The sequence below is a fragment of the Otolemur garnettii genome, unplaced genomic scaffold (assembly GCF_000181295.1).
Source record: "Otolemur garnettii isolate 467f Iridium unplaced genomic scaffold, OtoGar3 scaffold00094, whole genome shotgun sequence".
Taxonomy (NCBI): domain Eukaryota; kingdom Metazoa; phylum Chordata; class Mammalia; order Primates; family Galagidae; genus Otolemur; species Otolemur garnettii.
This window is the reverse complement of record NW_003852489.1, coordinates 3,596,267-3,608,409: the sequence shown is the minus strand read 5'-3', so window position 1 is coordinate 3,608,409 and position 12,143 is coordinate 3,596,267.

Below are 12,143 nucleotides of genomic sequence, written 5' to 3'. Positions count from 1 at the left end.
CCCAGTCCTAGGCATGGCTCTTTCCTTCTCCCACTTCCACTCCCACAATAAAACTAGTCTTGCCTTTTCTATGTCTTGTGTAATAGTAGATCTTTTTTCTTTTGAGATAGTGTCTCATTTTGTCACCCTCAGTAGAGTGCTGTGGCATCATAGCTCACAGCAACCTCAAACTCTTGGGCTCAAGTGATTCTCTTGCCTCAGCTTCCTGAGTAGCTGGGACTACAGGCACCCACCACAATGCCTGGCTATCTTTTTTTAGAGACAAGTTCTCACTCTGGCTCGGGCTGGTCTCGAACTTGTGAGCTCAGGCACACCGCACTCGTGTGTGAGCTTGTGAGTGTGTGTGAACTTGTGAGCTTACACCGCACTCGGCTAGTGTAATAGTAGATCTTTAGTTCATTTTAGCTTTGTGTCTGGTTTCTTATAATAATTTACTTATTTGTAAAGAGCAATCCCTTCTTTATTCTGAAGAGGATTTAAGTGCATGCCTCGTAAACTGTGTGCTCCCATCATAGTTTCTTGAATAGCAGGTACCCAAAATACGTTTGCTGAATGAAGAAATAAAGGATTGCTTAGGCACCACTGGCATTTTTTAGTTGCTCAGCAAGTACTTGTACCTTTTCAGAACAGGCTGTGGTAATTAGCTGCAGCATTCTCCCTACCTTGCATTTCTGTCCAAGTTCAATGTAATTGGGGTATATCTTGCTTCGCACAGTTCTTTTGAACTTAGAACACCAAGGGCCTGTGTATCTTCATGGCTCATAGCTCATTCAGGACTGATCTGCCCCAGTGTGGTTAATGTTTAGCCCCTACACGACTGGTTGAATGTCTTTAAATCTGAGAGAATAGTGGACACATGCCAGTAGATAGCTTAGGTTTAGTTAGTGACTTGCACTGATTGCTTTGCAGATACCACCTCATTTATCCATTTAGCATCCCTCTCAGATACATATTATCCTTCTTTACAAAAAAAGTAACAAAGTCACAGAGCAGAAGAATACCACCCAAGGGAAATTCCCGAGGGGCCAGATTAAGGAGCGATGTCTATTATCTTCTCCCAAATCCCTACAGATCTGCTGTTTATAGGGGCTCACTCAGAATTTGGAATCCAAATCTCTGGATTCCCAGCTCTGTGCTTGTTGTATTGCCAGATAGTAACGGTATGTCTACATTTTCTGTAAGCCAAATTGTTCTTTTGGGGCAGAGTTACACGTTTATTGTTTTTTCCCTTCTATCCTGGACAGTTATTGGTTGTTAGTCTCTCTTCCTTATAGGTACCCAAATTTCTGGAAGTGGAAAGGGCTCAACTTGCCCATATCCAGGGGTGGACCCCTCTGGGTGTAGGCCAATCAGTGTATCCTATAAAGCACTGAGCTCATGACTTAAGGTGGCCTAAGCCTAAAATGCTTTACTCAGAGTGGACCTCAGCAGTTTGCAGGGATTGCTGGAACTTGGACTCTTCTCAGCCTGGTAAATGACATCTTAGATCTGTTGCAGCCATAGTAGAAAGCTTGGAGCTGCCAGGAGAAAGGAGGGGTTCCATAGTGTGTTTTAAAGAATGAATCCAGGCTGGGCACAGTGGCTCACGCCTGTAATCCCAACACTTGGGAGGCCCAGGCAGGTGGATTGCCTGAGCTCATGAGCTCGAGACCAGCTTGAGCAAGTGCGAGATCTCATCTCTAAAAATAGCCAGGCATGTGGTGGGCACCTGTTGTCCCAACTAATTGGGAGGCTGAGGCAAGAGAATTGCTTGAGCCCAAGAGTTTGAGGCTGCTGTGAGTTATGATTCCATAGCACTCTACTGAGGGTGACAGAGTCTCAGAAAAAAAAAAAAAAAAGAATGAATCCAACCCAGAGGAAGCAGGGCTAAGAAATGGACCTGTGTTGTTGTGTTGCTTGAGCTCTGGATCAAATTGTGCCTGAATCTCCAGTGAGGCAAAAATTCCCTTTATCCCTCAAACCTAAACAGAAGATTATTTTATTTCACTTGAAACATTAAACTTTCTGATTAACACATCCTAGTTAGATTATATATTTATATATATATTGAGACAGGAGCCTCAAGCTGTCCCTCTGGGTAGAGTGCCATGGCATTTCAGCTCACAGCAACCTCCAACTCCTGGGCTTAAGTGAGTCTCCTGCCTCGGCCTCCCAAGTAGCTGGGACCACAGGCACCCACCACAACGCCTGGCTACTTTTTGGTTGCAGCTGTCATTGTTGTTTGGCAAGCCACAGGCCCCGAGCCAGTTAGATTATATATTGTGACAGCAGAGACTATGTTCCTCTTCATCACCTTGTAGCCCGTGGCACACAGTAGGCCTTCAATAAATACCTTTCGAATGGATGCATTTTAGCTGGAAGAGACACACCTTCTACATAATACAAAGTCCTCTTTACTCAAATGACAGCTGAGGAACCTGGTGTTCTATAAGAAAGTGATGATGTGGCTCTTGAAGCCAGATCTCATTCTAACATCAGGCTTTTTCTAGTCACCATTCAGTCCCCCAGAAAATACGTCAGGATCTTTGAGGAGGCCCCCAGGTTGCAGCCTGCTACTTTTTTTTTTTTTTTTTTTTTTTTTTTTTTTTTTTTTTTGAGACAGAGCCTCAAGCTGTCCTCCTGGGTAGAGTACCGTGACATCACAGCTCACAGCAACCTCCAACTCCTGGGCTCAAGTGAGTCTCCTGCCTCCATCTCCCAAGTAGCTGGGACCACAGGCCCCCGCCACACACCTGGCTATTTTTTTTGGTTGCAGCCATCATTGTTGTTTGGCAGATCCGGGCTGGATTTGAACCCACCACCTTAGGTGTATGTGGCTGGCACCATAGCCACTTGAGCCACAGACACCGAGCCTCTCTGCAAGTTTTGAATGGAATCAGGACATAGCAGTAAGCTGAGAACCAAAAATAACCTTTATTACTGATAAAGCCAATATTAGAGAATGTGGCTTATATTGTCAGACAAACGAGCTTCCCAATACTCAGAATTAGGTAGACTTGCCCACTCGGTGACAGGCAGCTAGTCCAGAATGGGCCTCCCCTGCCTATCCCACAGAAGAAAATCTTGCTTGGAAGAAGAAAAGCTTGAAGAGAGGATGATCCAAGGCACAGTTTTTCTTCCCCAAACTCAGCAGTCCTCTTAAACCACTTCTCTTGCTCAGGGAAGAGTGAGCAGGTAGGGAGAAGCTAGGATTGTTATGCAATTGGGGCTCCTTTCAAAAGGAAAAAAAAGCCTTCAGGAGTGGGAAGACCCAGTCTCCCTCCCACACATCCCATGTGCTTCGGTCAGGTCAGTTAATTCTGCTTTGTTTTCAATCAAAATGGGTTATTTTTCAAAGTGGCGGAGTTTGTTTGATGTCCAGAATATAACTCTGCATAGAATAATTCACATATCATGACAGTATCAAGCTCCCAAAGGAGTTAGAGATCTTTATTTTAAAACATACAAAATTCAAAGGGAGAAACAAGAATTCACGACAACATTACACAATCAGGGGCTCTAGGTGGCGATGATCCTTTTGCTCGCTCCCCATGCCCATCAAAGGCATTTTAAGAGCACGGAAAGCTCACGCTCTTCCCACGCCGACTGTCAGTTTCCTTCTGGATGATCTCAGAGCCACACAGTGCGTTATTAGTCACGGGGAGAGCAGAACCAACGTTTAACTCCTTGGTAGCACTTCAAACCAGATTCCAGGAAATCCAGGGAAATACTAGACATAGGAAGTCGGTTACCAGGTTCTCAATTTCCCCACTGTCAAGGCTGGGGTTGTGAGCATTGTTCAAAACAAACGGTCAGGCCAGCATTATGTCTGTCACATGCTTTGGGCACTTTAATCACCAGGGCACTTTTTCCTGCTTCTGTTTTTTCAGAATTCTTTGTTTTGTTTTTAAGATAAACATTTACCATCTAAGCTTCAAGAAGCTTCCTCAAAAAAAGAAAGAAAAACACACACAGTTTGTAGATTTGGAGTTTGGTGCACACACTGCCAGCTCAACTGGATGATAACAATCCCTCAAATTAGCCAAAAGTATATTTAAAATTCAACGGGCTTTACTGAAAACTGGTGTTGGCTGTTTAACATGACTGAACCCAGTGAGAACCAGGATGCCCCGAACCTAGCACGGATCACCTCTGTTCTAGCTAAGACAGAGTTTTGCCCTGGTGCTGGAGGTCACTAATTACATTTTGTTGGACAACCCTGGCAGAGAACCCACGCTAACAATGGAAACCTAAAACATGGCGATGGAGACAATATGTTCCCATCCTCTCTTCTCAAATATAAAGCGATTTTCTCAACTATTACCTGCCCCTATTTTTACCATCAGAAGCTCTCCAATGCCACTTTAGCTATCGATAATTGGCAGTGAGTTTGCAATTAACAGCTGCCCAGAATCCAGTCCAAGGGTGCTCCACAGAAACCGCTTCTAAGAAAGCAGATCTGGGGATTACTCAGCTGCCTACCTGTCCTCTGATCTTTTTTCTTACCCCCCACAAAATCATTTGCTGGAAGAGCCTGAAACTGGAACCATGGGCCTAAATGCCCAGGTCTGAGTGTGTGGTAGATATTCGAGAAATACTCTGATTGATGGATGAGCACCCAGAAGAAGAGTATGAGCCATTCCAGGAGGATTTGCTGTGTAATTCCCAGTGAAGCACGTATCTCCTGCTGACTCATAACTCCTCTCTTATTTCAGGCCAAACACCCCAGGGACAGATCTGGGTAAGAAGTTTGACCTCAGGGAAACACAACTGAAGCCTGTTCAGTTCCCAGAAGAGAAGCAATGGAGAATTACCAGCTGGGCACGTCTCAGTCTTTGCTAATTTATCTCACTCATAGACAGGACCAGTGAGGGGCTCTTATGAGGCTGAACTTCCCACTCATCCATGCTAATTAGAGACATGATCCAAGACTTTGCTTACTTTTTCACAGCTTCTGCTTACACAGAGGCTTGGAGGGAGCCTGTCCTCTCACTGTGACCTCTAAATGACTCTTTCCAGGACTGATGGCCATGGGGCCTCCAATCCCTTGAGAACTAGGAGGCATTATGTATTTTTAGAGACATTCTGTCATCTGGGAAGCCTTGAGTAGATGTTTTCTCTGTCTTTCCTCAGCTCCTAATCTAGTAGGTTTGGAACAAGAAAACCCTCCCAGGGCAGCAACCTTTGGGAAAGTGTCTCTAATGCCAGAGGGAGGGCAAGGGGGAGAGCCAGCTGGAGCCTACAGCTGCTCTGGCTCCTGGAACGCTCAGTGGGCACAGGCAGAGCTATATGGACCTGCCTTTTCCCTCCTGATTCTGCAGGGTGCTTCTTTAAATCAGCCTCAGCCCAGCAGCTATCATGGGGTCTGGTGCTTATAGCAGAGACGGAGATAATGGAAGTGTGAAGATGCCACCTCCATTTGTACACTGTCCCGATGGTCCAGAAATCATCTCGTGGGCCTGAGGGCAAACTTTGTTCTGTTTTCTCTGTGCAAAAACACCCGAAAGCCTCTGCCTCCAAGAGGCTGACTCTGTTGTCAGCTGTGGGGAAAAAAACAGCCAGAGTTGCTATTTACACCCTCAACTGCAAGCTGGGTAAAAATAGTGCTAGCAGCTTGGTCCAGCTTCCAACCCCACTGCAGAGAGAGATTATTTTTGGTGAGAAGATTTTCCTCCCCACCCACAGATCTGAAAATGGTTACCTCCCCAGAGGAAAAGAGGAGGGACAATCCCATGCAAAGTTGAAACATAGCCTCCTTCCCACTGCACTGCCCAGGACAGCACACCAAGAGCCAGACTAGAAATGCCCTCCCTCAGCAGCCTGGTAGCCGTTCAGAACTGCAGGTGACCTAGTTCAAGGTACAATGAGAACTGATTGACTCTGACTCCAGAGAGAGGAGGCAGCTGTGTGCGTCTAGGTGTTGCCACCTTCCTATTGATTGTTACTGCTGTTAGGCTGTTTGCCTTTCAAAAAAAAGGAAGAAAAAAGAATTGACCGAAAGAGGACGTAAGAACCACAAACAACAGCTTACAGCCTGGAAATGACTCTGCAACCCCTCAACCCCAGAATGGGCCACTGATAAGGTTATAAAACGATGAACAAATTCCTGTAAGCCTGGGTCTGGTCTCAACTCTACATTGAGAACCCTTGATAGCCAGGGGATGGGGGCGGAAAACTCTTTCCTTAGGTACTTGGAGCTTGAGACTTAGGGTCTGGGGTCCCAGGATTTCTTTCAGATTCATGAAGTGCCCCATATAATAATCAGTGGAAGTGCCCCTTTATATTACACTCTTGACTCTATAAAAAGACATTTTCTAGGTACATCTCAGTATCGAGAGGTAGATTCTGATACCCGTGTAACTCTAACGTGATACCTACATGAGGATAGTTTTTTAACACATGCAACTATATTTAAGGATTTGTGAAAACCAGCAGGAAAAAATATCAGATCAATGGTGTCATTAAGTTATTTTTTAATCTGAAATGTCCAGGTCACCCGGAGCTGAGCCCAGTAGGTATTAAATATATTTTTTATTTTTTTTTATCATAGCTGTGTACATTAATGTAGTCATGGGGTACAGTGTGCTGGTTCTTTATACAATGGTGTTAAATATTTTTAAGGAGGAACAGAAAATACCCCTTATGTCCTAACTCCATCTGAATCTCCTTCTGCAGAGATTCAGGAACCAGAAAGAATCTCCCAGTTGGAGGCAACATATCTACCCAATTGAAAAAAAAATGGTGAGATGGCAACATGTCACTCCCCCGGCTTCTCAGCACCTCCCCTCCAGCACACACAGACCTTCATCACCCTGGCCTCGGTGTGATATTAGAGTCATGATAAACTAGGGGACAACTAGATCCAGGTAAGACAAATGGGAAAGATGGGACGTGCTTCGTGCCCACAGGCAGCTCACTGCCACCTGGCTTCTCCTCTGCAGTCAGGCAGATGGGAGTTTTAGTCCTGTCTTTGTCACCTGCTAGCCGTGTGACCAGGTGACTTCACCTTTTTGAAATCTCAGCTTTCCCCTCTGAGAAGTGATGATACCCACCTGTTGGGCTGGGCGAGATGTCTATGAAGCGTATTATGGAAAGCGCATCAGTGCCTGGCACAGAGGGATACTGTGGATCCAGAAGCCAGGAGCAGTTGTTTCTCCTAGGACATAGCCTGGGCCAAATTTGGGGATTTATCTTGCCCCCAGCTGCCTGATGATGGTGAGTCTACCAAATGATGGGAGTCTTAATTCTCTGAGGAATGCATGGCCTTTACAGAAATTACAAAAACTTCCTTTTCCCCGCAGTTTGAGGCCCTTCTGCAGCATGCCCTGCATTCACTGGGGCCCTTCACCTGAGAACGGTCACCTCCCAGGAGCCAGAAACAGAATCTCCCTACTCGCACATCCCTGGCCTGGCCAGCTCAGGGCTGGGTCAGCACTAGCTTCTCAGCTGAGGGAGGTTGCAGAAACGGGCCCCAGTGCCCCCTTCCAGGCTGCATCGCTGGCATCTGAGGGAAGCGCCGCTGCTCTGCTGAGTCAGAGCTCTTGAAGCCATTAGTGCTCAGGGCTCTGAGACTCCCCAAGGACCTGGGGAAGACAGCTAAAGATCCTTTTGATTGGGGCTGCTTCAGGTTTCTACTTCCAAAGTTGAGAAATCCAAATAATGCTGACTCCTGCCCAGGAACAAAAGGAGCTCAGGGCTCCCTCTCTCACTGACCTCCTGCTGGGGATTGTAGGCCAAGGTGGCCAGGCTCTCCCGGCAGCCTAAGTCAGCTTCCTTCTGAGTCAGCTTTCTCCCCTCCCTATTAATAGCCACTGCTTTGGCTGACTCCACTCCCAGTATGATTATGGTTTAATAATACATCTCACACAAGGAAGCAGGAACCTTCCTGAGCTGGGCTGCTGAGGGCCTGTGGCGTACAGGCTCCATCCCCGACAGCAGAGGCTGGGGCTCAGTTTCCCCCAGCAGGAGCAGCTGCAGAGGTTGGGGAGGTGAAGTATCATAATTGGCCTCAGAGACAAATCACTGCTTTGAGTGTCTGTCTTGCGGAGCTGTCCTCTGTTGAGGGCAGGAGACAAGTGTGCAGGCTAACTTCTGTTTTACCGGAGCCTTTATTCTCAGATATTCTTAGGCAGGGCGGAAAAAGTGTGACTATCTTACCCGATAATGCAGACCTCTGAGCTGCCCCCGGACAACCAGTTCTGGGCCAAGCTGGGCCTGCTGAGGTCATCTTTTCTCAGTCACTGCAGTGACAAGGTGGCCTGATTAGAGAGACTCGGAATGTCTAGATGGGACTGGGTGCTGAGAACAGATTGGACCCCAGCAATAAATTAATTAATTAATTAATTTAAAAAACGTTAAGCCACCCACCCTTCCCCTCCTCTGTTTCTCCTCAGCAAAAGTAGACAAGCTAAATACCCTTTTGCATTAGGTTCATACTGATAAGCCATGAAGTCAGGTTACCCTGTAATTGTTGCTAACCTTCCCAAGCCCTGTGGGCCAGGACCGAGAGGAACAGACAGGTTCTGAAGCCAGACACTCGGGGCCCAATTTCTGAGTCAGCCTCTTAGCTGAGAGGGCTTAGTCCATTTATTCCCACTTTCTGAACCTCTGTCTTCTCATGTATACAAAAGGGATAATAACATATCCTGGAATGGTTTTAATGCAAATAAAATGAGGCTGCTTTGGAAAGTATGCCTAGAACAGTGCCTAGAAAATAGTAGGTGATCAATATACTGTCTTAATCTGCTTTCCAGAAAACAAATGCTAGGAAACTGTGAGGGCAAAGCCAAGGCCATCCAAACCACTCACCCTAGCTGGAAAACATGACAGCGTCTCTAAATGTGCAGGCCCATGACGTAAACATCTCTCACATAAAGGCTCCTGAGAATAAGAACTTTGTTCCTTTCTCTGGATTCATACCATGTAGAATTCCCAAAGGGAGGCCCAGTCTGGCCCATGATGTGTCCTGCTGAGGCCAAACAAGACTTTTCCTGACTCCATTTATCTCCCCTAAGGACAATAATCAGAAGTCTCAAGTTCATAAATAGAACGTGGCACCAAAAAAATGAGTAGCAAGGGTAGGGAAGGGCTCCCATCTGTAGCGTCACTGTGTGTGCTTATCTGTATTTCAAGGTCCCACTTACAAGAACTAGGTCAGCCAGGCCACAGGGTGAACCCTGCTATCAGGAAGGCCAAAGGAGAGAGAAAGTATCATGCTTGCTCTGTTTTTCAACCTGCTGAGAAATAATCTGCCCCCAAACACCTGATTATTAGATGGCAAATAATGATTGCTTAACCCAGCACCAGTTGGCTTCCTTCAGCTGACTACTGCGGGGGGTGGGGTGGGGAGGGTGGGGGACTTTGTTCTTGCTCATGCCCTGCTTGCCAAAAGCTCCCTCCCATGTATGTGATGGGAGCCAGCCAGAGCTCCTGGCAGCACAAAGTGGGGCAAGCCCCAGCATGACCTGCCCCCCCCCCAACAATCTGCCCCCGACCTGGGCATTGACTAGGGGCAGGTGTGAAGGAGGAGAAATCTGGGACTAAATTGACTCAGGCTCATTTCCACGGAAGCAGCCCAGAATTCCCCTCCCCTCAGAAGTCCAAAGAGCAGGACCTTCTCCTGGCACCTCTTGGGGAGTGATCCTCATTTCCCCTCCAGACCTGCCCTTTGTGTTGGTAACTCTCATCTGATTCTCACCTACAGCCAAACACTGAGGGGGATGAGGACACTGTAGTTTATTTAGGTGCCACAAAGCCCACCTACTTTAAGGATCGGCCATTCTAATACCAGCATTCCTTCTGTCGCTCAACAAACACCATCGGGGTACTGTTCTAGGTTCTGAATACTCATTGGTAAATAAAATAAGCCAGTCTCTGCCCTAGGGGTACAGCCAGACAATGGACATAAGACGTAATAAAAAGGCTCATGGTAGTACAGTGGTTACAGTGCCTGCCACATACACCGTGGCTGGCAGGTTGGAACCCCACCCCCACCAGCTAAACAACGACAACTGAAACAAAAAATAGCATTGTGGGGGCTGCCTGTAGTCCCAACTACTTGAGAGGCTGAGGCAAGAGAATCGCATAAGCCCAGGAGTTTGAGGTTGCTGTAAGCTGTGATGCCAGGGCACTCTACTGAGGGCAACGTAGTGAGACTCTGTCTCAAAAAAAAAATAAATAAATAAAAATAAAAGCCAGACGGTGGTGCGCACCTGTAGTCCCAGCTCCATGGGAGGCTGAGACAGGAGGATCACTTGAGTCCAGGAGTTCTGGGCTGCAGTGTGCTATGCTGATTGGGTGTCTGCACTAAGTTCAGCATTAATATGGTGACCTCCCCGGAGCAGGGGGCCACTAGGTTGCCTAAGGATGGGTCAACTGGCCCAGGTCGGAAATGGAGCAAGTCAAAACTCCCATGCTTATCAGTAGTGGGATAGCCACTGCATTCCAGCCTGGGCAATATAGTGAGACCCCATCTCTTTAAAAAAAAAAAGAACTGATAGGATTTTGGTGGCAGTTGCCCATGTTTCAAGATTTAGCTAACAGTGCTCTCTTCTCAATGAAAGCCTGTAAGAAGAAGGGAAGAGTACCTTAGCCAGGGGTGCATTAAAGAGCATTCTGGGAGAAGGGAGGAGGCTACAGAGGCCCTCTGCTGAGAGTACATTTACTTCTCTCCCCTTTCTCCCCCAGCCCCTCCCTCCCAGGGCCTCTCTGCCCTTCTTGTTCCTGTCTCCTAGCATGTTCTCTTCACTGTGAACACATCTCCCTCCCACCTGGCATAAACACTTTCCTCCAGGGACCCCACAATCCTGTCCCTGAATCTCTGGAAGTCAAACAGCTTCTGACCTGCAGTAGATAAAAACTCACCATTCCTGCTGAGCCAGCAAGTTAATTACAGAGTCTGATTTCTATAACTCTTTATCTCAGGCTTGCTTTCCTAAATTAGCATTGATATCAGACGACCATCTACCCTCAGGTTAAGGAGTTGGCCCTCTACACTGTTGTGAAACCAGCTCGGACATTGGAGCCAAACAGACCGGGGTTTGAAGGCCAGCTCCCCCTTCACCAGCTTTGTGACCTTAGGCAAGTCATGAGTCTTCTCTGGGCCTCGTGTTCCTTAGTTGCACAATGAGGAGGAGGATAATATCTACTCTGCAGAATTGGCCAAGAGGGATCCGGCAATCCCACTACTGGGAGTTCATCCAAAGGAAAGGAGATCAGTGTGTCTGCCCTCCTATGTTTACTGCAGCACTGTTCACAACAGCCAGGATACGGACTCAACCTAGATGCCCAACAACAGACGAGCGGATAATGTCAATGGGATATATATACATCACGGAATACTATTCAGCCATAGAAATGAATGAAATTCTGTCATTCTCAGCAACATGGATGGAACTGGACAACATTATGTTGAGTGACATAATGCAGGAACTGCAGGTTAAACACCACGTGTTCTTACTCATATGTGGAAGCTAAAAAAAAGTCGATCTCATAGAAGTAAAAAGTAGAACAGAGGATACTGGAGGCTGAGAAGGGCGGGAAGAAGAGAGGGATAAGGAGAGATGTGTTAAAGGATACATGACCTGTAGACATGAAGAACGTGTTCTAATGTTTCCTACCATGGTAGGGTGACTATAGTTCACAGTAACATAACACAGCTTCAAATAGAAGGATATTGAATGTTCTCAACACAAAGAAATCATAAGTGTTTAAAATGACGGATATGCTAATTATCCTGATCTGATCACCATGCATTATAGGTATTGCAACATCACTATGTACCCAGTGAATATGTACAATTAGTATGTGCCACCTGAAAATTATTTTATTAAAAAAGTTTAAAATTAGAAAAGAAACAATGATAAAGAAAATGATAAATATGTAATTTTATTTTATTTTCTGAGACAGAATCTCAGGAGGGGAGGGAGGAGGATAGGTGAAGGGAGAGTAATTGGTGGGACCACACCTACGGTGCATCTTACAAGGTACATGGGAAGTTGACTAGGTGTAGAATATAAATGTCTAAACACAATAACTAAGAAAATGCCATGAAGGCTATGTTGACCAGTTTGATGAAAGCATTTCAGATTGTGTGTAAACCCAGCACATTGTACCCCTAATTGCATTAATGTACAAAGCTATGATTTAATTTAAAAAATGAAATT